General features: G+C 45.4%; 1 long non-coding RNA gene across 1 annotated transcript in view; it reads left to right on the top strand.

Annotated features, from left to right (window-relative positions):
• The window catches only part of LOC103639331 (uncharacterized), a 29,140-nt gene extending 4,556 nt beyond the window's left edge, over positions 1–24,584 (top strand). Inside the window, exon 2 of the long non-coding RNA XR_559379.1 lies at positions 24,088–24,584. This is a non-coding gene — a long non-coding RNA (uncharacterized lncRNA). The remainder of the gene's footprint in view (positions 1–24,087) is intronic.
• Positions 24,585–24,792: the final 208 nt, after the last annotated feature.

The following is a 24,792-nucleotide window of genomic DNA, read 5'->3' as shown; positions in this document are numbered from 1 at the left end:
AGCACAGAGTGACACAGTGGTTTTATCCCGTGGTTCGGCCAAGACCAACGCTTGCCTACTCCACGTTGTGGCGTCCCAACGGACGAGGGTTGCAATCAACCCCTCTCAAGCGGTCCAAAGACCCACTTGAATACCACGGTGTTTTGTTTTCCTTTCACTATCCCGTTTGCAAGGAATCTCCACAAATTGGAGTCTCTTGCCCTTACAAGTATATGATCACAAATGAAACACAGAGTAAGGGAGGGAAGCAACACACACAAATCCACAGCAAAAGCGCACACACACGGCCAAGAATCGAGCTCACAAGACTATATCAGAGTTCTCACTTAGAACAGAGCTCGAATCACTTAGAAACACAAACGAATGCGCAGAGACTTAGTGTGGATGATCAAGAATGCTCAAAGGTTGCTTGTGTGTCTCCTCCATGCGCCTAGGGGCTCCTTTTATAGCCCCAAGGCAGCTAGGAGCCGTTGAGAGCAAATCCGGAAGGCCATCCTTGCCTTCTGTCGTCGGGGGCACCGGACAGTCCGGTGCACACCGGACACTGTCCGGTGCCCGATTTGTTTCCTTAAACGGCGAAGACGACCGTTGCAGACCGTTGGCAGATCTGGCGCTGTTGGCGCACCGGACATGTCCGGTGCACACCGGACAGTCCGGTGCCGTCTTCCGACCGTTGGCTCGGCCACGTGTCCCGCGCGGATTGCGCGGCCAACCGTTGGCCCTGGCCGACCGTTGGCTCACCGGACAGTCCGGTGCACACCGGACAGTCCGGTGAATTTTAGCCGTACGCCGCCGGCCAATTTCCCGAGAGCGGCCAGTTCGAGTCGCGCCAGCCTGGTGCACCGGACACTGTCCGGTGCACACCGGACAGTCCGGTGCTCCAGACCGAGCTGGGTCTTGGCAGCACACAGCCAAGTCCCTTCTCCTTTTCTCTATTCTTCTTCTTTCTGTTTCTAACACTTAGACAAATATATTAGTACTTAAAACCAATGTACTAAGGCTTAGAAACATACCTTTACTTCATGATTTTCACCTTGTTCATCCATGTACATAAATTCACATTTAGGCCCTTGTGTTTGCACTCAATCACCAAAATACTTAAAAATGGCCCAAGGGCACATTTCCCTTTCAATCTCCCCCTTTTTGGTGATTTATGCCAACACAATATAAAGTAACTAGAACAAGTGCAAAATCACTTTAAGTAAAAACTCAAATTGGTTTTATTCAATTTTGGCATATATGGATCATCCTTTGCCACCACTTGGTTTGTTTTTGCAAATCAAACTCAAATCTCTATCTCTAAGTCAAACACACATGTTGAAGTATAAAGAGAGTCATTCCAAAAGAGATTGATCAAAGATTTCAAAAACTCCCCCTTTTTCCCATAATCAACACTTCTCCCCACAAGAAGCCAACTTTTGAAAATAGAGACAATAAGAGACAATAAAAGCTTTTGACAAAACAAAAACTCTATTCTACTATTTTCAAAATCTCTCAAGTGGTAGCTGATCCATTTATCACTTTGGCCTTTATTTTCTCCCCCTTTGGCATCAAGCACCAAAACGGGATCAATCTTGGCCCGTTAACCCCATTGCCTCACCAAAGTCTTCAATTAAGAGCAAATGGCAATAAGATTTCATGAGATGAACTTGGAATTAGTTACCCTCTCATCGGAGTGCAGTGGAAGTCTTTCATGGTCCAAGTCCACCTTTTCCCTTTCAATCCTCCTTCGAGACTAAATTATCAAACTCAAGCACATGGTTAGTCTCAAAGGGTCAAGTTGTAACACATCTCCCCCTACACATGTGCATCACTTTGCAACGGACTTGTGAGGTCCAGGGAGTGTTTGTACAACTTGAGCACCATAATAAGCAACATAATGCAAAAAGGAACATGATCAAAAGCATAACTACATGTATGCTACAATTCAATCCAGGTTCCGCGAATCTAAGACATTTAGCTCACTACGCAACCTGCAAAAGGTCTTCTCATCTAGAGGCTTAGTGAAGATATCGGCTAGCTGGTTCTCGGTGCTAACATGAAACACTTCGATATCTCCCTTTTGCTGGTGGTCTCTCAAAAAGTGATGCCGGATGTCTATGTGCTTTGTGCGGCTGTGTTCAACAGGATTCTCCGCCATGCGGATAGCACTCTCATTGTCACATAGGAGTGGGACTTTGCTCAGATTGTAGCCAAAGTCCCTGAGGGTTTGCCTCATCCAAAGTAGTTGCGCGCAACACTGTCCTGCGGCAACATACTCGGCCTCAGCGGTGGATAGGGCAACGGAAGTTTGTTTCTTAGAGTTCCATGACACCAGGGACCTTCCTAAGAATTGGCACGTCCCCGATGTACTCTTCCTATCGACCTTACATCCAGCATAGTCGGAGTCTGAGTATCCAACTAAGTCAAAGGTAGACCCCTTTGGATACCAGAGCCCGAAGCAAGGCGTAGCAACCAAATATCTAAGAATTCGCTTCACCGCCACTAAGTGACACTCCTTAGGATCGGATTGAAATCTAGCACACATGCATACGCTAAGCATAATATCCGGTCTACTAGCACATAAGTAAAGCAAAGAACCTATCATTGACCGGTATGCTTTTTGATCAACGGACTTACCTCCTTTGTTGAGGTCGGTGTGTCCGTCGGTCCCCATCGGAGTCTTTGCGGGCTTGGCGTCCTTCATCCCAAACCGCTTTAGCAGATCTTGCGTGTACTTCGTTTGGGAGATGAAGGTGCCGTCCTTGAGTTGCTTCACTTGGAACCCAAGGAAGTAGTTCAACTCGCCCATCATCGACATCTCGAATTTCTGCGTCATCACCCTGCTAAACTCTTCACAAGACTTTTGGTTAGTAGAACCAAATATTATGTCATCAACATAAATTTGGCACACAAACAAATCACCATCACATGTCTTAGTGAAAAGAGTTGGATCGGCCTTCCCAACCTTGAAAGCATTAGCAAGTAAAAAGTCTCTAAGGCATTCATACCATGCTCTTGGGGCTTGCTTAAGTCCATAGAGCGCCTTAGAGAGCTTACACACATGGTCGGGGTACTGTTCATCCTCGAAGCCAGGGGGTTGCTCCACGTACACCTCCTCCTTGATTGGCCCGTTGAGGAAAGCGCTCTTCACATCCATTTGGTACAACCTGAAAGAATGGTGAGCGGCATATGCTAGCAAAATACGAATGGACTCTAGCCTAGCCACAGGAGCAAAGGTCTCCTCAAAGTCCAAACCTGCGACTTGGGCATAACCTTTTGCCACAAGTCGAGCCTTGTTCCTCGTCACCACCCCGTGCTCGTCCTGTTTGTTGCGGAACACCCACTTGGTTCCCACAACATTTTGCTTCGGACGAGGCACCAGTGTCCAAACTTCATTGCGCTTGAAGTTGTTTAGCTCCTCTTGCATGGCCAACACCCAGTCAGGATCTAGCAAGGCCTCCTCTACCCTGAAAGGCTCAATAGAAGAGACAAAAGAGTAATGCTCACAAAAATTAACTAATCGAGATCGAGTAGTTACTCCCTTGCTAATGTCACCCAGAATTTGGTCGACGGGATGATCCCTTTGAATCATCGCTCGAACTTGGGTTGGAGGTGCCGGTTGCACTTCTTCCTCCATCACATGATTATCTTGTGCTCCCCCTTGATCGAGCGCCTCCACTTGAGGTACCTGTTCGTCATCTTCGGTTGGGGGATGCACCATAGTTGAGGAAGAAGGTTGATTTCGTTCATCTTGTTCCTGTGGCCGTACTTCTCCAATCGCCATGGTCCGTATAGCGGCCGTCGGAACATCTTCTTCATCTACATCATCACAATCAACAACTTGCTCTCTTGGAGAGCCATTAGTCTCATCAAATACAACGTCGCTAGAGACTTCAACCAACCCCGATGATTTGTTGAAGACTCTATACGCCTTTGTATTTGAGTCATAACCTAACAAAAACCCTTCTACAGCTTTGGGAGCAAACTTAGAATTTCTACCTTTCTTCACTAGAATGTAGCATTTACTCCCAAATACACGAAAGTACGATACATTGGGTTTGTTACCGGTTAGTAGCTCATACGACGTCTTCTTGAGGAGGCGATGAAGGTAGACCCTGTTGATGGCGTGGCACGCTGTGTTCACGGCTTCCGTCCAAAAGCACTCGGGGGTCTTGAACTCTCCTAGCATCGTCCTCGCCATGTCGATGAGCGTCCTGTTCTTCCTCTCTACCACACCATTTTGCTGTGGTGTGTAGGGAGCGGAGAACTCGTGCTTGATCCCTTCCTCTTCAAGGAACTCCTCCACTTGAAGGTTCTTGAACTCGGACCCGTTGTCGCTTCTTATCTTTTTCACTTTGAGCTCAAACTCATTTTGAGCTCTCCTGAGGAAGCGTTTGAGGGTCCCTTGGGTTTCAGACTTATCCTGCAAAAAGAACACCCAAGTGAAGCGGGAAAAATCATCAACAATAACTAAACCATACTTACTTCCCCCTATGCTTAGATAGGCGACGGGTCCGAAGAGGTCCATATGCAGTAGCTCCAGGGGTCTTGAAGTGGTCATCACGTTCTTGCCGTGATGCGCTCCTCCCACTTGTTTACCTGCTTGACAAGCTGCACAAGGTCTATCTTTTTCGAAATGCACGTTAGTCAAACCTATCACGTGTTCTCCCTTTAGAAGCTTTTGAAGGTTCTTCATCCCCACATGTGCTAAGCGGCGATGCCATAGCCAGCCCATGCAAGTCTTAGCCATTAAGCATGCATCTAGACCGGCCTCTTCTTTTGCAAAATCAACTAAATAAAGTTTGCCGTCTAGTACACCCTTAAAAGCTAGTGAACCATCACATCTTCTAAAGACAGACACATCTACATTTGTAAATAAACAATTATATCCCATTTGACATAATTGACTGACAGATAGCAAATTATATCCAAGACTTTCCACTAAGAATACATTTGATATGGAATGCTCATTAGAAATTGCAATTTTACCTAGCCCTTTTACCTTGCCTTGATTCCCATCACCGAATATAATTGAATCTTGGGAATCCTTATTTTTGACGTAGGAGGTGAACATATTCTTCTCCCCCGTCATATGGTTTGTGCATCCGCTGTCAATAATCCAGCTTGAACCCCCGGATGCATAAACCTGCAAGGCAAATTTAGGCTTGGGTCTTAGGTACCCAACTCATGTTGGGTCCTGCAAGGTTAGCACAAATGTCCTTAGGGACCCAAATGCAAGTCCTGTCTCCCTTGCATTCTGCCCCTAACTTCCTAGCAACTATTTTCCTATCCTTTCTACAAATAGCAAAGGAAGTGTTTAAAGCACAATAAATTATAGAAGGTTCATTCACTACTTTCCTAGGAGCATGAATAACATTCTTTCTAGGCACATGAGCAATATTTCTCCTAGGCATATCCCTATCATGCTTATAAGAAGAACTAGAGGCAAACATGGCATGAGAATCATAAACATGTGAATCAAAATCATTATAAGCATTTCTAGCATTTCTCCTATCATAATACATAAAAGCATGGTTCTTTTTAGCATTACTAGCCATAGGGGCCTTCCCTTTCTCCTTGACGAAGATGGGAGCCTTATGGCTTGTTAAGTTCTTGGCCTCTCTCTTGAAGCCAAGACCATCCTTAATTGAGGGGTGTCTACCAACCGTATAGGCATCCCTTGCAAATTTTATTTTATCAACTTCATTCTTGCTAGTCTTAAGTTGAGCATTAAGACTAGCCACTTCCTTATTTAATTTGGAAATTAAAACTAGATGTTCACTACAGGCATCAACATCGAAATCCTTACACCTAGTGCAAATCTTAACATGTTCTACACAAGAATTAGATTTATTTGCTACTTCTAACTTAGCATTTAAATCATTGTTAACACCTTGTAAAGTAGAAATGGTTTCATGACAAGTAGATAGTTCATAAGAAAGCATTTCATTTCTTTTTACTTCTAAAGCATATGATTTTTGTGCCTCTACAAATTTATCATGTTCATCATACAATAAATCCTCCTGCTTTTCTAAAAGCCTATCCTTTTCATTCAATGCATCAATCAATTCATTGATTTTATCTATCTTAGATCTATCTAAGCCCTTGAACAAGCATGAATAATCTATGTCATCATCACTAGACTCACTATCACTAGAAGAAGCATAAGTGGAGTCTTGAGTACTCACCTTCTTCTCCCTTGCCATAAGACATGTGAGACGCTCGTTGGGGAAGAGAGCCGATTTGTTGAAGGCAGTGGCGGCGAGTCCTTCATTGTCGGAGTCGGACGAGGAGCAATCCGAGTCCCATTCCTTGCCTAGATGCGCCTCGCCCTTTGCCTTCTTGTAATGCTTCTTCTTTTCCCTCTTGTTCCCCTTTTCCTGGTCACTATCATTTTCAGGACAGTTAGCAATAAAATGACCAAGCTTACCGCATTTGAAGCATGATCGCTTCCCCTTGGTCTTAGTCTTGCTCGGCTGTCCATTGCGACCCTTTAGCACCGTCTTGAATCTCTTGATAATGAGGGCCATTTCTTCATCGTTGAGTCCAGCCGCCTCAATTTGTGCCACCTTGCTAGGTAGCGCCTCCTTGCTTCGTGTTGCCTTGAGAGCGAGAGGTTGCGGCTCGTTGATCGGACCATTCAAGGCGTCGTCCACATATCTCGCCTCCTTGATCATCATTCGCCCGCTAACAAATTTCCCAAGAACTTCTTCGGGCGACATCTTGGTGTACCTGGGATTTTCACGTATATTGTTCACCAAGTGAGGATCAAGAACGGTAAATGACCTTAGCATTAGGCGGACGACGTCGTGGTCCGTCCATCGCGTGCTCCCGTAGCTTCTTATCTTGTTGATAAGGGTCTTGAGCCGATTGTATGTTTGCGTTGGCTCCTCGCCCCTTATCATTGCGAACCGTCCAAGCTCGCCCTCCACCAACTCCATCTTGGTGAGTAAGGTGACGTCGTTCCCCTCATGAGAAATCTTGAGGGTGTCCCAGATTTGCTTGGCGTTATCCAAGCCGCTCACCTTATGGTATTCATTCCTGCACAAGGAAGCTAGAAGAACAGTAGTAGCTTGTGCATTCTTATGAATTTGTTCATTAATGAACATGGGACTATCCGAACTATCAAAATGCATTCCACTCTCTACAATCTCCCATATACTAGGATGGAGAGAGAATAGGTGACTACGCATTTTGTGGCTCCAAAATCCGTAGTCCTCCCCATCAAAGTGTGGGGGCTTGCCGAGTGGAATGGAAAGCAAATGTGAATTTGAACTATGCGGAATACGAGAGTAGTCAAAAGAAAAGTTAGAATTAACCGGTTTCCTTTGTTTGTCGTAGTCGTCGTCCTTTTGGGAAGAAGAGGACTCATCGCTGTCGTAGTAGACGATCTCCTTGATACGTCTTGTCTTCTTCTTCTTCCCATCTCTTCGCTTGTGGCCCGAGCCCGAGTCATTGGACTTGTCATCCCTTGGCTCGTTGACGAAGGACTCCTTCTCCTTGTCGTTGATCACAATTCCCTTCCCCTTAGGATCCATCTCTTCGGGCGGTTAGTCCCTTTCTTGAAGAGAACGGCTCCGATACCAATTGAGAGCACCTAGAGGGGGGGGGTGAATAGGTGATCCTGTAAAAACTTCAAACTTAAGCCACAAAAACTTGTTAAGTGTTAGCACAATTATTGCCAAGTGGCTAAGGTGAAGTCTCAACAAAACACAGTACCACAAGAGAATCAAGCACAGAGTGACACAGTGGTTTTATCCCGTGGTTCGGCCAAGACCAACGCTTGCCTACTCCACGTTGTGGCGTCCCAACGGACGAGGGTTGCAATCAACCCCTCTCAAGCGGTCCAAAGACCCACTTGAATACCACGGTGTTTTGTTTTCCTTTCACTATCCCGTTTGCAAGGAATCTCCACAAATTGGAGTCTCTTGCCCTTACAAGTATATGATCACAAATGAAACACAGAGTAAGGGAGGGAAGCAACACACACAAATCCACAGCAAAAGCGCACACACACGGCCAAGAATCGAGCTCACAAGACTATCTCAGAGTTCTCACTTAGAACAGAGCTCGAATCACTTAGAAACACAAACGAATGCGCAGAGACTTAGTGTGGATGATCAAGAATGCTCAAAGGTTGCTTGTGTGTCTCCTCCATGCGCCTAGGGGCTCCTTTTATAGCCCCAAGGCAGCTAGGAGCCGTTGAGAGCAAATCCGGAAGGCCATCCTTGCCTTCTGTCGTCGGGGGCACCGGACAGTCCGGTGCACACCGGACACTGTCCGGTGCCCGATTTGTTTCCTTAAACGGCGAAGACGACCGTTGCAGACCGTTGGCAGATCTGGCGCTGTTGGCGCACCGGACATGTCCGGTGCACACCGGACAGTCCGGTGCCGTCTTCCGACCGTTGGCTCGGCCACGTGTCCCGCGCGGATTGCGCGGCCAACCGTTGGCCCTGGCCGACCGTTGGCTCACCGGACAGTCCGGTGCACACCGGACAGTCCGGTGAATTTTAGCCGTACGCCGCCGGCCAATTTCCCGAGAGCGGCCAGTTCGAGTCGCGCCAGCCTGGCGCACCGGACACTGTCCGGTGCACACCGGACAGTCCGGTGCTCCAGACCGAGCTGGGTCTTGGCAGCACACAGCCAAGTCCCTTCTCCTTTTCTCTATTCTTCTTCTTTCTGTTTCTAACACTTAGACAAATATATTAGTACTTAAAACCAATGTACTAAGGCTTAGAAACATACCTTTACTTCATGATTTTCACCTTGTTCATCCATGTACATAAATTCACATTTAGGCCCTTGTGTTTGCACTCAATCACCAAAATACTTAAAAATGGCCCAAGGGCACATTTCCCTTTCACATCCCCAATGGACATGTTCCTTAGCGCGATGCATGGGGCCTCTTCAATACCTGTCTCATCAAGATCAACTTGCTCTACTTGAGAGCCGTTAGTTTCATCAAACACAACGTCACATGAGACTTCAACTAGTCCAGTAGACTTGTTAAAGACCCTATATGCCCTTGTGTTTGAGTCATAACCAAGTAAAAAGCCTTCTACAGTCTTAGGAGCAAATTTAGATTTTCTACCTCTTTTAACAAGAATAAAGCATTTGCTACCAAAGACTCTAAAATATGAAATGTTGGGCTTTTTACCGATTAGGAGTTCATATGATGTCTTCTTGAGGATTCGGTGAAGATATAATCGGTTGATGGCATAGCAAGCGGTGTTGACAGCCTCTGCCCAAAACCGATCCGAAGTCTTGTACTCATCAAGCATGGTTCTTGCCATGTCCAATAGAGTTCGATTCTTCCTCTCCACTACACCATTTTGTTGTGGCGTGTAGGGAGAAGAGAACTCATGCTTGATTCCCTCCTCCTCAAGGAAGCCTTCAATTTGAGAATTCTTGAACTCCGTCCCGTTGTCGCTTCTTATTTTCTTGATCCTTAAGCCGAACTCATTTTGAGCCCGTCTCAAGAATCCCTTTAAGGTCTCTTGGGTTTGAGATTTTTCCTGTAAGAAGAATACCCAAGTGAAGCGAGAATAATCATCCACAATAACTAGACAGTACTTACTCCCGCCGATGCTTATGTAAGCGATCGGGCCGAATAGATCCATGTGTAGGAGCTCCAGTGGCCTGTCGGTCGTCATTATGTTCTTATGCGGATGATGAGAGCCAACTTGCTTTCCTGCCTGGCATGCGCTACAAATCCTGTCTTTCTCAAAATGAACATTTGTTAGTCCTAAAATGTGTTCTCCCTTTAGAAGCTTGTGAAGATTCTTCATCCCAACATGTGCTAGTCGGCGATGCCAGAGCCAGCCCATGTTAGTCTTAGCAATTAAGCATGTGTCGAGTTCAGCTCTATCAAAATCTACTAAGTATAGCTGACCCTCTAACACACCCTTAAATGCTATTGAATCATCACTTCTTCTAAAGACAGTGACACCTACATCAGTGAATAGACAGTTGTAGCCCATTTTGCATAATTGAGATACAGAAAGCAAATTGTAATCTAAAGAATCTACAAGAAAAACATTTGAAATGGAATGGTCAGGAGATATAGCTATTTTACCAAGACCTTTGACCAAACCTTGATTTCCATCCCCGAATGTGATAGCTCGTTGGGGATCTTGGTTTTTCTCGTAGGAGGAGAACATCTTCTTCTCCCCTGTCATGTGGTTTGTGCACCCGCTGTCGAGTATCCAGCTTGAGCCCCCGGATGCATAAACCTGCAAAACAATTTTAGTTCTTGATTTTAGGTACCCAAACGGTTTTGGGTCCTTTGGCATTAGAAACAAGAACTTTGGGTACCCAAACACAAGTCTTGGAGCCCTTGTGTTTGCCCCCAACAAACTTTGCAACTACCTTGCCGTATTTGTTAGTTAAAACATACGATGCATCAAAAGTCTTAAATGAAATGTCATGATCATTTGATGCACTTGGAATTTTCTTTCTAGGCAACTTAGCACGGGTTGGTTGCCTAGAGCTAGATGTCTCACCCTTATACATAAAAGCATGATTAGGGCCAGAGTGAGACTTCCTAGAATGAATTTTCCTAATTTTGCTCTCAGGATAGCCGGCAGGGTACAAAATGTAGCCCTCGTTATCCTGAGGCATGGGAGCCTTGCCCTTAACAAAGTTAGACAAGTTCTTAGGAGGGGCATTAAGTTTGTCATTGTCTCCTTTTTGGAAGCCAATGCCATCCTTAATGCCAGGGCGTCTCCCATTATAAAGCATGCTACGAGCAAATTTAAATTTCTCATTTTCTAAGTTGTGCTCGGTAATTTTAGCATCTAGTTTTGCTATATGATCATTTTGTTGTTTAATTAAAGACATGTGATCATGAATAGCATTAACATCAATATCTCTACATCTATCACAAATAGACACATGCTCAATAGTAGATGTAGACGGTTTGCAAGAATTAAGTTCAACAATCTTAGCACGTAATATATCATTTTTATCTCTAAGATCGGAAATAGTGATATTGCAAACATCAAAATCTTTAGCCTTAGCAATCAAATTATCATTTTCTATTCTAAGGCTAGCAAGAGAAGTGTTTAATTTTTCAATCCTAGCAAGCAAATCATCATTATTATCTCTAGGATTGGGAATTGAAATATTGCAAACATGTGAATCAACCTTAGCATTTAAACTAGCATTTTCATTCCTAAGGTTGTCAATCATCTCACGACAAGTGCTTAGCTCACTAGATAATTTTTCACATTTCTCAATTTCTAGAGCATAAGCATTTTTAACCTTAACATGCTTTTTATTTTCCTTGATTAGGAAGTCCTCTTGGGAGTCCAAGAGATCATCCTTCTCATGGATGGCACTAATTAATTCATTTAATTTTTCCTTTTGTTGCATGTTAAGGTTGGCAAAAAGAGAGCGCAAGTTATCTTCCTCATCACTAGCATTATCATCACTAGAGGATTCATATTTAGTGGAGGATTTAGATTTAACCTTCTTTTTGCCGTCCTTTGCCATGAGGCACTTGTGGCCGACGTTGGGGAAGAGGAGTCCCTTGGTGACGGCGATGTTGGCGGCGTCCTCGTCGTCGGAGGAGTCGCTAGAGCTTTCGTCGGAGTCCCACTCTCGACAAACATGGGCATCGCCGCCCTTCTTCTTGTAGTACCTCTTCTTCTCCTTTCTTCTCCCCTTCTTGTCGTCGCCCCTGTCACTATCACTTGATAATGGACATTTAGCAATAAAGTGACCGGGCTTACCACACTTGTAGCAAACCTTCTTGGAGCGGGACTTGTAGTCTTTCCCTCTCCTTTGCTTGAGGATTTGGCGGAAGCTCTTGATGACGAGCGCCATTTCCTCATTGTCGAGCTTGGAGGCGTCTATAGGTTGTCGACTTGGTGTAGCCTCCTCCTTCTTTTCCTCCGTCGCCTTAAATGCGACGGGTTGAGCTTCAGATGTGGATGGATCATCAAGTTCGTTGATCTTCCTCGAGCCTTCGATCATGCACTCAAAACTTACAAAATTCCCGATAACTTCCTCGGGGGTCATTTTAGTATATCTAGGATTACCACGAATTAATTGAACTTGAGTGGGGTTAAGGAAAATGAGAGATCTTAGAATAACCTTAACCATTTCGTGGTCGTCCCACTTCGTGCTCCCGAGGTTGCGCCCTTGGTTCACCAAAGTCTTGAGCCGGTTGTACATGTGTTGTGGCTCCTCCCCTTTGCGAAGTCGGAACCGACCGAGCTCCCCCTCGATCGTTTCCCGCTTGGTGATTTTGGTGAGCTCATCTCCTTCGTGCGCGGTTTTGAGCACATCCCAAACTTCCTTGGCGTTCTTCAACCCTTGAACTTTGTTATACTCCTCTCTACTTAAGGAGGCGAGGAGTATTGTTGTCGCTTGAGAGTTGAAGTGCTCGATTTGGGCCACCTCATCCTCATCATAGTCTTTATCCCCTACGGATGGTACCTGTGCACCAAACTCAACAACATCCCATATACTTTTGTGGAGTGAGGTTAGATGAAATCGCATTAAATCACTCCACCTAGCATAATCTTCACCATCAAAAGTTGGTGGTTTGCCTAATGGGACGGAAAGTAAAGGTGCATTTTTAGAAATGCGAGGGTAATGTAGGGGGATCTTACTAAACTTCTTACGCTCTTGGCGTTTAGAAGTTACGGAGGGCGCATCGGAGTCGGAGGTCGATGTTGATGAAGTGTCTGTCTCGTAGTAGACCACTTTTCTCATCCTTTTGTGCTTGTCCCCTCTCCGATGTGGCTTGTGGGAGGAAGATCTCTCCTTCTTCTCTTTGTGGTGCGAAGAAGATTTCTTCTCCTTCCCTTTGTTGGAGGAGCTCTTCTTCTTCTCCTTCCTCTTGGTGCGGGACTCTTCCGATGAAGTGCTCCCGTGGCTTGTAGTGGGCTTTTCGCCTGTTGGGGTCGTGCTTCGGTACGCCGAAGGTCTCACACGAAGAAGCAGCTTCGGCCAAAGTCGTTTCTAAGAGATGGCCGAAGGTCCCTTTTCATGGAGCTTCGGCGTTTTAAACCGACATAGAGGCAGAATGACCTTTTTATACATGTATGTCCGAGTCAATGTTGTAAACTTCCGCAAGGGGCATAATTGTAATTTGTCACAGGCTGCGACCTGTGTCTATAAATAGATGAACAGTACCTCTGTACTGTTCACGCGAACCTGCTTTTTGCCTTCGCATCACATTCGTACTTTTTGCCTTCCGCAAGACCGAAGGTACATTTGTACTTCAAAGTCATTTATATTCATTAATACAAGTAGAGATAATTCTATGATAATATTTACATGTTTATTTCATGATTTATGTGAATGCTTTATTCTTCGTTGTTATGCTTACGAAGGTATGTTCTTTGTAACCTTCGTCCGAGATGCTATATATCCCGAAGGGATATATCGTTATGAAGGACGAAGGACCTTAATACTTAACATTTTCCGTGTTGCCTTGTTCTTAATTCGAAGCATTTGAGAACAAGTCCCCAACATTGGCGCCCACCTCCGGTCAACTCACTTCCACCTTTCTGAGCTGATGGCTTCGTTCAACACTCAAGCTGGAGCTGCTTCGGCTTCGAAGCTGGTGCTCCCGATAACAGGCGGTTCTTGCTCAGAGCCAGCTAACAAAAAGCAGAAGAAGGAGGCTCAGAGAAGGGTGCAGCATGTTGGAGTGCAGGGACCCTTCATTAAGTCAAAATGGTCTCACATTCCAATTACCTTCTCTCAGGAAGATCTTCAGCTCAAGGACTATCCTCACAATGATGCTATGGTCATTTCTTGTGTGATCAAAGGGTTTCTGGTTCACAATGTCCTAGTTGACACAGGCAGTGCAGCTGACATTATATTTGCCAAAGCCTTCAGACAGATGCAAGAGCCTGAAGACAAGATTCATGATGCTACGCACCCTCTTTGTGGCTTCGGAGGGCGGCAGATTGTGGCACTCGGGAAGATTACCATGCCGGTAACCTTCGGATTTGTTAATAACACAAGGACTGAGCAAATTGTGTTTGATATTGTTGACATGGAATACCCCTACAACGCCATCATTGGTCGTGGTACCCTAAATGCTTTTGAAGCAATTCTTCACCCAGCTTATCTCTGCATGAAGATACCTTCGGACCAAGGGCCTATTGCTATTCATGGGAGTCAGGAAGCTGCCAGAAGGGCCGAAGGAAGCTGGACTGATTCCAAGGCAATCCATAATATAGATGGAGTTGAAGCTTGTGAACAGTACAAGTTCAGGAGGGAAAAAGCAGCTTCGGCTGATCAGCCGAAGCCCATGCTGCTGTGTGAGGATATAGCAGAGCAGAAGGTGCTATTGGGCTCGCAATTATCTGAAGATCAAGAGAAAACCTTGATAAGGTTTTTATTCAACAATAAAGATGTTTTTGCATGGTCAGCCAATGATCTTTGTGGAGTGAATCGGGATGTTATTGAACATTCGCTCAATGTTGACCCATCCTTCAGACCCCGCAAGCAGAGGCTTCGGAAAATGTCTGATGACAAGGCCGAAGGGGCTCGCAACGAAGTAAAAAGACTCCTAAGTGCAGGAGTTATCAGAGAAGTGAAGTATCCAGAATGGCTAGCTAACACTGTTATGGTGAAGAAGGCCAATGGAAAGTGGAGAATGTGTATTGATTTCACAGATCTCAACAAGGCTTGTCCGAAGGATGAGTTCCCGCTGCCAAGGATAGACTCTTTAGTTGATGCAGCAGCTTCTTCGGAACTCATGAGTCTCCTGGATTGTTACTCAGGCTATCATCAAATCTGGATGAAAAAGGAGGATGAGCCGAAGACTAGTTTCATAACCCCAAGTGGTACATATTGCTATCTTCGGATGCCTGAGGGGCTTAAGAATGCTGGAGGGAGTTTCAGCAGGATGACTGCGAAGGTTCTCCAATCTCAGATAGGCAGAAATGTGTTGACCTATGTTGATGACATTATTGTAAAAAGCACGAAGCAAGAAGACCATATTGCTGATCTGCAGGAGACCTTCGCCAGCTTCAGACAAGCTGGTCTGAAGCTGAATCCAGAAAAATGTGTCTTCGGAGTAAAGAAGGGTAAGTTCCTTGGATGCTTGGTTTCAACAAAGGGAATTGAAGCTAACCCAAATAAAATCGAAGCTATACTTCGAATGGAGCCACCAACCACAAGAAAGGGGGCCCAAAGATTGACAGGAAGACTGGCATCTCTTAACAGATTTATATCCAGATCAGCGGAAAGAAATCTACCCTTCTTCGAGGTGCTAAAATCAGCTGAAGTCTTTCAATGGGGCCCAGCTCAACAAAAAGCTTTCGAAGAACTCAAGCAATACCTGATAGATCTAACAACATTAACTCCACCAATGCCAGGGGCTCCTCTGTTGTTGTATGTGGCAGCTTCGCACTCAGCAGTAAGTGCGGCACTTGTGCAGGAGAAGTTTGATGGACAAATCAAGAAGCAGGTCCCAGTATATTTTGTATCTGAGGTCCTTAGTGTCTCAAAGAAAAATTATACAGAACTGGAGAAGGTGTTGTATGCCGTTCTAATGGCATCCAGGAAGCTTCGGCATTATTTTCAGGCATATAATATTATTGTTCCTTCTTCGCAGCCGTTGAAAGATATCATGAGAAATAAAGAAGCTACTGGCCGAATTGGAAAATGGGCTGCGGAGCTTAATGAATTTTACATTGATTATGTGCACAGATCCTCGATCCAGTCTCAAGCATTGGCAGATTTTATTGCCGACTGGACGCCAGGGGCTCAGGGCGAAGAAGCGAATAAAGATGCCGAAGCATGGACAGTGTTTTGTGATGGCTCCTGGGGAACCTTCGGAGCAGGAGCAGCTGCTGTTTTGGTTTCACCGTCCAAGGTTAAAACTTGCTATGCAGCAAGACTGGACTTCAGCTGCACGAACAATATTGCTGAGTACGAAGCCTTGCTCCTGGGTCTTCGGAAACTAAAGGCGATGGGGATCAGGAGGGTGATCCTTAAAACTGATTCTCAGATTGTTTCGGGTCATATTGACAAAAGTTGCAAGGCTAAAGACCCGAAGCTTGAAAAATACCTAGACACAGTCCGAAGGATCGAAGCTTCCTTCGAAGGATTTTCTGTTAAGAATATCCCTCGAGGGCAAAATGAACATGCTGATTTGTTAGCCAGGTCTGCAGCACAGGGGCTGCCGCTACCTTCGGATGTATTCTTCGAAACAATAAAGGCACCTTCAGTGGAGTTACTTGAAAGAGCAGTTCTTACTATTTCTCCTGTGTACAGTGAAGATTGGAGAACTGAAATAATTTCTTACCTTCAGGGCAACTTCCTATCAGATGACGAAGCTTATAATAAAAGAATAGAGGCAAGAGCTCGTCCGTATATCATTATAGAAGGGGAGTTATACAAGCATGGAGTTTGTGCCCCGCTGCTCAAGTGCTTGTCTAGAGCCGAAGGTATAGAGTTGATGAAGGAGATACATGCAGGCCTTTGTGGATCCCACATCGGATCCAGGCCGTTACTTGGAAAAGTGTTCCGTCAAGGATTTTATTGGCCGAAGGCAGCTTCGGATGCAGCTGAGTTAGTTCAAAAGTGCGAAGGTTGTCAGAAATGTGCAAGAGATCAAAAACAACCTTCGTCTTTGACACAGCTAATACAACCCATCTGGCCATTGCAAAGGTGGGGCCTCGATTTGCTGGGCCCATTACCACCGGCTCAAGGCAATCTGAAATATGTTGTAGTTGCTGTGGAATATTTTTCCAAGTGGATTGAGGCGAAGCCATTAGCTACAATAACTTCGGCCACTGTCCAAAAATTTTTCTGGCAGAATATTGTCTGTCGCTTCGGAGTGCCGAAGGCTATAACTGTAGATAATGGAACACAATTTGACTCCGAAGAATTCAGAAATTTTTGTGATCAAATTGGCATGAAGATCCACTTTGCGTCAGTCAGGCACCCGGAGTCGAATGGGCTTGTTGAAAGGGCCAACGGCATCATAATGACAGGAATAATGAAGCTAATCTTTAATCAACCAAGGGGAAAGTGGCCAGATCAGCTTACCAAAGTGGTATGGAGCCATAACACAACAACATCAAGATCTACAGGCTTTACCCCATTTAAGTTGTTATTTGGTGACGAAGCAATAACCCCGGAAGAAGCCAAAGCTGGATCAATAAGAGTGGTAGCTTCGGCAGAATCAGGTCCCGAAGATACTTGTCTCGTGGAAAAAGATGCCTTAGAAGGGATCAGGCTTCAGGCCGTGGAGAATATCAATAAGTACCAGGCTGAAACAGTTAAATGGCGAGATAGAAAGGTCCGGCTAAAAAATATTGAGCCAGGACACTTGGTGCTTCGGAGAGTGGCCAATCCGGATACAGTGGGCAAATTGCAACTGAAATGGGAAGGGCCTTTCTTAGTAGCATCTTCGTCAAGGCCTGGTTCGTACAGACTGAAGGACATGGATGGCAATGAAATTCCAAGATCTTGGAATGCGGATGAGCTTCGGCGGTTTTATGTATAACTCGATGTAATTTTGACTTTTCTTTTCTTTTTCATGGCACCCTTTTCCTTTCTAAAGGGGGAGAAAGGTTTTTAATGGGGCCATCATATGTAATTTCCTTTTTAGATTTATAAGAGCAAAATCCCCCAAAGAATGTAAATGTAAAAGCTGAGAGCGCACCATCGAGTGCCGAAACTAAAAAAGAGAAGAAGCTCCAAAGACGTCCCTAAGGGGATGCAGAGCTCACAGCGAAAAGTCAACGCTGATTCCGCCGAAAGTAAAAGGCGAAGAAGCTCCAAAGTCGTTCCTAAGGGAATGCAGAGCTTATACCGTCTAAGTAAAAGACGAAGAAGCTCCAAAGACGTCCCTAGGGGGATGCAGAGCTTACAGCGAAAAGTCAACGCTGATACTGCCTAAGAAAAAGGCAAAGATGCTCCAAAGTCGTTCCTAAGGGAATGCAGAGCTGACGTGTGTTTGCTCCTAAGAAAATGATGGATGAGTGTGGCTTCGGACATACGCTTCGGACATTCATTTGCACATTACATCATGGCATTTGCATGCATAAGCATTCATTCATAGCATTTGTGTTCCTAAATGGTTGCTTCGGCACAGAGAAAAGTTTCGGATAAATGGTTTGTTATGATTCGTTATGTAAAAGAAAGGTTTCGAAGAAGTGGTTTTTTATGAATCGTTGTGTATAAGAGTAGCAGTCTTTTATGTTTTGTTATGTAAATAAAAGCTTCGGCAGATAAGAGTAGCAGTCTTTTATGTTTTGTTATGTAAGGAAAGGCTTCGGCAAAAAGAGGAAGCGGCCTTTTATGCTTCGTTGTGTACGAAAAGAAGGGAAGGTGTTTTTTCGCCTTCGGCTCAAAAAACTGATTTCGTCCACATCAAAGCACCTCAATCGAAGGGTAAGAATATATTACAAGGTATGTACAAAGTTCCTTGAAGAACAGTTTAATTCTATTTACAAGAGTTGTTACAAAATTATCCTGAGTTTTTCTAAAGCACACTTCTGCTAGTCTTCATTAAGCTTCAGCTTCGACGACAACTTCGGCGACATATCCTAGGCATCATCTTCACCTTCGTCATCCTACATGAGTCAAGGAATCATAAGAATCAAGCCCAAAGGAAAAGGTAAGCACGAAATGTCATTTCTTACTGGTTCAAGATGACTTCGGGCTTCGTCTCCAGCTTTCTCTCGCCCGCCCTTTGTCCATACCATTTTTATAAATCTATTGGAGATACTTCGGGCGAGGTCGGGCATATCATCCAGGATTGATGAAGATAAGGTGAAGTTGGGCCTGTTGACAACCTTTCCATGTTCGCAGCCGGCCTTCAGAAATGCAGCAGCGGTACCCCGAGAAGCTACCCAGGCACAGAAGTCGCCGTGCCCGGCTATAACTTCGTCAAGCTCTTCGATTTCAGCTTCAATATGATCGAAGGCCTGGGGTAAATTTTCCGCCGAAGGGTTAAATTTCCCACTGCTGGCTCCAACAGAGTAAAATATCTTCTTTAATCGTCCAATACAATTATTGCCAAAGTTCAAGCATTTGTCTTGAAGGCTTGTTAATGCTTTCTTCAATTCTGAGCTGGTCTGGACTTCGGCTTTAAGCTTCGAATTCAGTTCTAGCTTCTCCTGATCAAATTGTTTTGATTGATTGATAAGCTTCGAATTTAACTCTAATATTTTAGCCTCAGTTTCAGCCAGCAAGCCTTCGGTCGATTGGAGCTCGAAGTCTTTCTTTTCAATGATGGCAGATTGCTCTTTTATTTTGCTTTCCAAGTTTTCAATTATAGCTTCGTGCTTTTTGTCCTCCAAGTCTTGTTGCATCTTCAGAGCTTTGCTCAGTAGCATGCTCTGAACAGAAACAACTTATGTTAAGTAATATTTTCATTGTTAACGGCAATAAAAACCAGAGAAAAAGGTTGTTTACCTTGAAGTTAGAATAAAACAAGCTGCCGACGATATGTTGTCGTCGGTAGCGGCTGATGTCTGTCTCTAACTTCGGAAAACCGATACTCTTCGATAGAGTACAGATTACCTTAGCTCCAGTCTGGTCTCGAATACAGCCTAGTTTTTCATCATCTACACCCCCAAATAGAAGGGCTCCTGGCTTGTAGCCGCAAGATTTGGCATAGTCTTTGAGTTCTTCTATTTCGTCCTTCGTCAGTTTCTGCCCAATTAGATTCTGGAAAGAATAGGCTTCGTCGTCCGGAGTTTCTTCGACTATTTCTTTCCCTTTCCCTGGCACTGTGGCCAGGATTTCTTCAGTAACGGTGGCAGCTTCTTCAATGTTTTCCGTCAAAATTTTGTCAATATTTTCAAGAGTAGTTTCTAAATTTACATCTTCGGGTGTGGCAGCTTCGGTAGCCGCGACTTCCGAAGCTCTACCTTCAGCAGCTGCCGTTTTCTGAATTGACAACCTAGGTGGAGTTTTGTCGATAACCTCAGTTACCGCAATAATTCTTTGCCGTTTGGGTTTGTTTATCTTCGGTTGATCCGGCTCGTCCACCTTTTCAAAAAGCTTCGTCAGTTGGAGCCCTAGTGGACTTAGCTTCGTAGGCATGGGTTCAGTCATTACCTTTAAAATTTCCTCCACGTCGCTGGTAGAAGGCGGTGTGGGGGTCTCCTCTTCTTCGGGTGATTTGCGCTTCGGAGCAGATATTTTTCTTTTCTTGAGAACTTTCTTCTCCTTTGCTGGTATTTCTTCATCCCTGATCAGAGCTTCGGCTACTCTTTTTCTTTTGAGGCCCTCGGCGCCCTTGTTCAATTGTTCGTAGTCTGGGTATTCGAAGCCTAGGGCGTCAAGCACTCGGTTCAGCCTTCGTTTCGGTCGGGCACCGAAGGCTGCTGTCATTAGTTGATCCTCTTTTTTGGAGTAATTCCCCAGGATTTCGTTGCACATCACCTCAACAGTGTCTAACCATTCTTTGCAGGGTTTTTTGAAGAACTTCTTGAACTTGAAGTAATAGGGAAGCCGGACAAGCTCCCCCTTCTTCTTCTCTCCCTCCAGCTTCGGCATCTCCCACTCTTTTAGAGTAGGGAAAACTCTGAATGCCAAGAACTCTTGAACTAGATCCCTGGTGCCAATATGTTCTGAGATAATTTCAAATTCACCCAGAGCAGCCCAGGTGGGACCTTTTAGGTCGCCAATGCGGCATTGTGGCCTTGTCTCTCCGAAGATTAACTCCAGAGGGCTTTGTACCAATTTTTCTTTGTCTTCATCGACTTTTACATAAAACCACTCAGATTTCCAACCTGCTGGCCATTTGCTTCGGTAGCTGATGACAGGACACTTTGTTGTCTTCCGGTAGGCAAAATTATAGCAACCGAAATTATCATGTAGCCCATCTTTTCTGGCCTTTGTTTGGTAATGTAATTCGTGAGCTCGGCAGAAGCTGTCAGCAAATGGTTCCACAGCTTGGCTTCGGAGGGCCCAGATATAAACATTGAGCCTAACGATGGCGTTAGGAGTCAATTGATGAAAGTAGATACCAAACCTCCTTAGTATCTCCGCAACAATATCGTGGAGAGGGAATCTAAGCCCGGCTTTTAAAAAACTCTTGAAAATAACAATCTCATCCTTCCTTGGCTTCGGGGTGGTTTCTTCTTCCCCGAAGCGGAGTAGCTTCTTCTGGTCCTCATTGAAATAACCTGCTTTCACCATCTTCGAAAGGTCAGCTTTTGAAACAGTTGATTTCCCAAAATCCAGGTGACTGGGCTTGCTGGGCATAGCAAGGTGATAGTCATCTTCGGAGTCAGTCCCTTCAATGTTTTCTTTTCCTTCGGCAGTTGTTGGGCCTGCTTCAGCAGCAGGCATTTCTTCTGTAGTCAGTAGACCGGAACGCTGCATTGCTTCGGAGATGGGCACAGTGTCTGAACCTTCGGCTTCGTCTCCCTCACGTACAACTTAGGCAGTAGATCGTATTCTCGCCATTTGATTCTAAGTTTGGGAAGTCAAAAACTTTTTCCTTTTTTCTTTTCTCCGAAGCTCTTCTTTCTGACGAAGCGGACGTTGAGAAGCACCTTCGTTCGATTCTGAGACTTAAGCTTCGGCTATGGTGAAAAATTTTGGCAGCGAAACAGTGCAAATAGCAATGAATGCTGTGGTAACTTCACACCCACCTGTTTGTTTATATAGTGCTGCAGGTAGGAAGGCGAAGCGGTGGAACTGTTACACCAGGCGCGCAGTAACTCATACCCGCTGTGCAGTGGACCGCAAAGACCAAACAGTAACTCTACAAAGTGGGCTTGGCACGCGCTCGGAAGTCGGATCGTTTCTCCGCAACGAGCTCAGGGAAGGTGTTTTTTGGACCTTCGGCTTCCCGAAGCTGAAGAGGTTTTTTTTCACGGGCCAAGCTCGTTACGAAGAACGATCTAGCACCGCGAAAGGGGCTACTGTTGGGGTCGTGCTTCGGTACGCCGAAGGTCTCACACGAAGAAGCAGCTTCGGCCAAAGTCGTTTCTAAGAGATGGCCGAAGGTCCCTTTTCATGGAGCTTCGGCGTTTTAAACCGACATAGAGGCAGAATGACCTTTTTATACATGTATGTCCGAGTCAATGTTGTAAACTTCCGCAAGGGGCATAATTGTAATTTGTCACAGGCTGCGACCTGTGTCTATAAATAGATGAACAGTACCTCTGTACTGTTCACGCGAACCTGCTTTTTGCCTTCGCATCACATTCGTACTTTTTGCCTTCCGCAAGACCGAAGGTACATTTGTACTTCAAAGTCATTTATATTCATTAATACAAGTAGAGATAATTCTATGATAATATTTACATGTTTATTTCATGATTTATGTGAATGCTTTATTCTTCGTTGTTATGCTTACGAAGGTATGTTCTTTGTAACCTTCGTCCGAGATGCTATATATCCCGAAGGGATATATCGTTATGAAGGACGAAGGACCTTAATACTTAACATTTTCCGTGTTGCCTTGTTCTTAATTCGAAGCATTTGAGAACAAGTCCCCAACATCGCCGGTCTCCATCTCCTTCTTGGCGTGATCTCCCGACATCACTTCGAGCGGTTAGGCTCTAATGAAGCACCGGGCTTTGATACCAATTGATAGTCGCCTAGAGGGGGGGGGGTGAATAGGGCGAAACTGAATTTTACAAATATAAACACAACTACAAGCCGGGTTAGCGTTAGAAATATAAACGAGTCCGCGAGAGAGGGTGGAAAAACAAATCGCAAGCAAGTAAGAAGTGTGACACGCGGATTTGTTTTACCGAGGTTCGGTTTTCGCAAACCTACTCCCCGTTGAGGAGGCCACAAAGGCCGGGTCTCTTTCAACCCTTCCCTCTCTCAAACGATCCCACGGACCGAGTGAGCTTTCTCTTCTCAATCACTTGGAACACAAAGTTCCCACAAGGACCACCACAAGTTTGGTGTCTCTTGTCTCAATTACAAGTGAGTTTGATCGCAATGAAAGAATCAAGAACGGAGAAAGCAATCCAAGCGCAAGAGCTCGAAAGAACACAAGCAAATCACTCTCTCTAGTCACTATTGTGTTGTGTGGAATTTGGAGAGGATTTGATCTCTTTGGTGTGTCTAGAATTGAATGCTAGAGCTCTTGTAGTAGTTGGGAAGTGGAAAACTTGGATGCCATGAATGGTGGGGTGGTTGGGGTATTTATAGCCTCAACCACCAAAAGTGGCCGTTGGGAGGCTGTCTGCTTGATGGCGCACCGGACAGTCCGGTGCACACCGGACAGTCCGGTGCCCCCTGCCACGTCATCACTGCCGTTGGATTCTGACCGTTGGAGCTTCTGACTTGTGGGCCCGCCTGGGTGTCCGGTGCACAACGGACATGCACTGTTCCTTGTCCGGTGTGCCGGAGTGGGCGCGCCTGACATCTGCGCGCGCAGAGCGCGCATTTAATGCGCGGCAGAGAGCCGTTGGCGCGGAGATAGCCGTTGCTCCGGAGTTGCACCGGACAGTCCGGTGCACACCGGACAGTCCGGTGAATTATAGTGGACTAGCCGTTGGAGTTTCCCGAAGCTGGCGAGTTCCTGAGGCCGATCTCCCTTGGCGCACCGGACACTGTCCGGTGTACACCGGACAGTCCGGTGAATTATAGCGGAGTCACCTCCGGAAATTCCCGAAGGTGGCAAGTTGGCGTTGGAGTCCTCTGGTGCACCGAACACTGTCCGGTGTACACCGGACAGTCCGGTGCTCCCAGACCAGAGGGCCTTCGGTTCCCACTTTGCTCCTTTGTTGAATCCAAAACTTGGACCTTTTACATCTGTGTAATCTATACACTTGGGCAAACTTAGTTAGTCCAAATGTTTGTGTTGGGCAATTCAACCACCAAAATCAATTAGGGACTAGGTGTGAGTCTAATTCCCTTTCAATAATTACTGCTCTAATTTGATCAGAAATGTTTTATTTCTTTTGGTCGGAAAATAGTTCGAAAGTGTTGAATTGCATTTCTTAGCATAGTTCAGAATTAGTTTCTAGTCAACAATTATTTCACATCAACTGAAAATTGTTGTTTAATAGCATCATTGCATATGATTATATAGTTGCATTGATCACAACTCATTGTTTTGAAGTAATCATTTTGTCTCAAACTTACATAATGTGTCCATCAGTCTGAAGTCTGAAGTCTGAACTAAAACCGGTTTCTTTTCAGAAATATACATAGGTATGATCTTCTGCGTGTTCCTGACGGAGTCGATGCGGCTGCGGAGCTCGCGGAGGGAGCACCACACCACGAGGCCCGTGCGCGAGGCGGAGCGCCGCTGGGTTGAGGAGGCGCCGCTGGCGAGCGCCGATGAGGACCAGGCGGTGGAGAGGTGGGAACACGACATGACTACTAGCCCCCGGCAACGGGGGAAACGGAAGTGACAAGGAGCGGGCGGAACGGGATGCCACCACAAGCAGCTCCTTGCCGCCACCTCCTACTTCGACATGCTCAACGGCGCCTCTCGCAACCGCGCGTACCGCCTCGCCATCGGCGCGACGGTCACGGACCCCACATCCCATGTCCTCGACATCAGGTGAGCTGTGTCCCATGCAAAGTTTGCTGAAAATTACCGTATGTACTCCTGTAGCCACTTTGTTAAAGGACTGGAATTCTTGATATTTATATCACCAATATAGTATTAGTGTTACGGTGATATTTTGCCACGGATTTTGCATATCATATTGATGTTTGTCGTTCCGTATCTATGTTTTGTACTAATTTATAACTTTCGTGGCAACGCACGGGCACATTCCTAGTGCCCTAATAACTAAACAACGCCGTTTCCATCGTCGCCTAACAAGTAACAACTAAACAACGCCGTTTCCACCGTCGCTGACTTGGACTTGGACTTGACATGCGTCTTTCTTGTTG

This window comes from Zea mays, chromosome 9 (genome assembly GCF_902167145.1).
Source record: "Zea mays cultivar B73 chromosome 9, Zm-B73-REFERENCE-NAM-5.0, whole genome shotgun sequence".
NCBI lineage: Eukaryota > Viridiplantae > Streptophyta > Magnoliopsida > Poales > Poaceae > Zea > Zea mays.
Note: the sequence above shows the minus strand (reverse complement) of the source record. Positions and strands in the feature narration are given on the sequence as shown.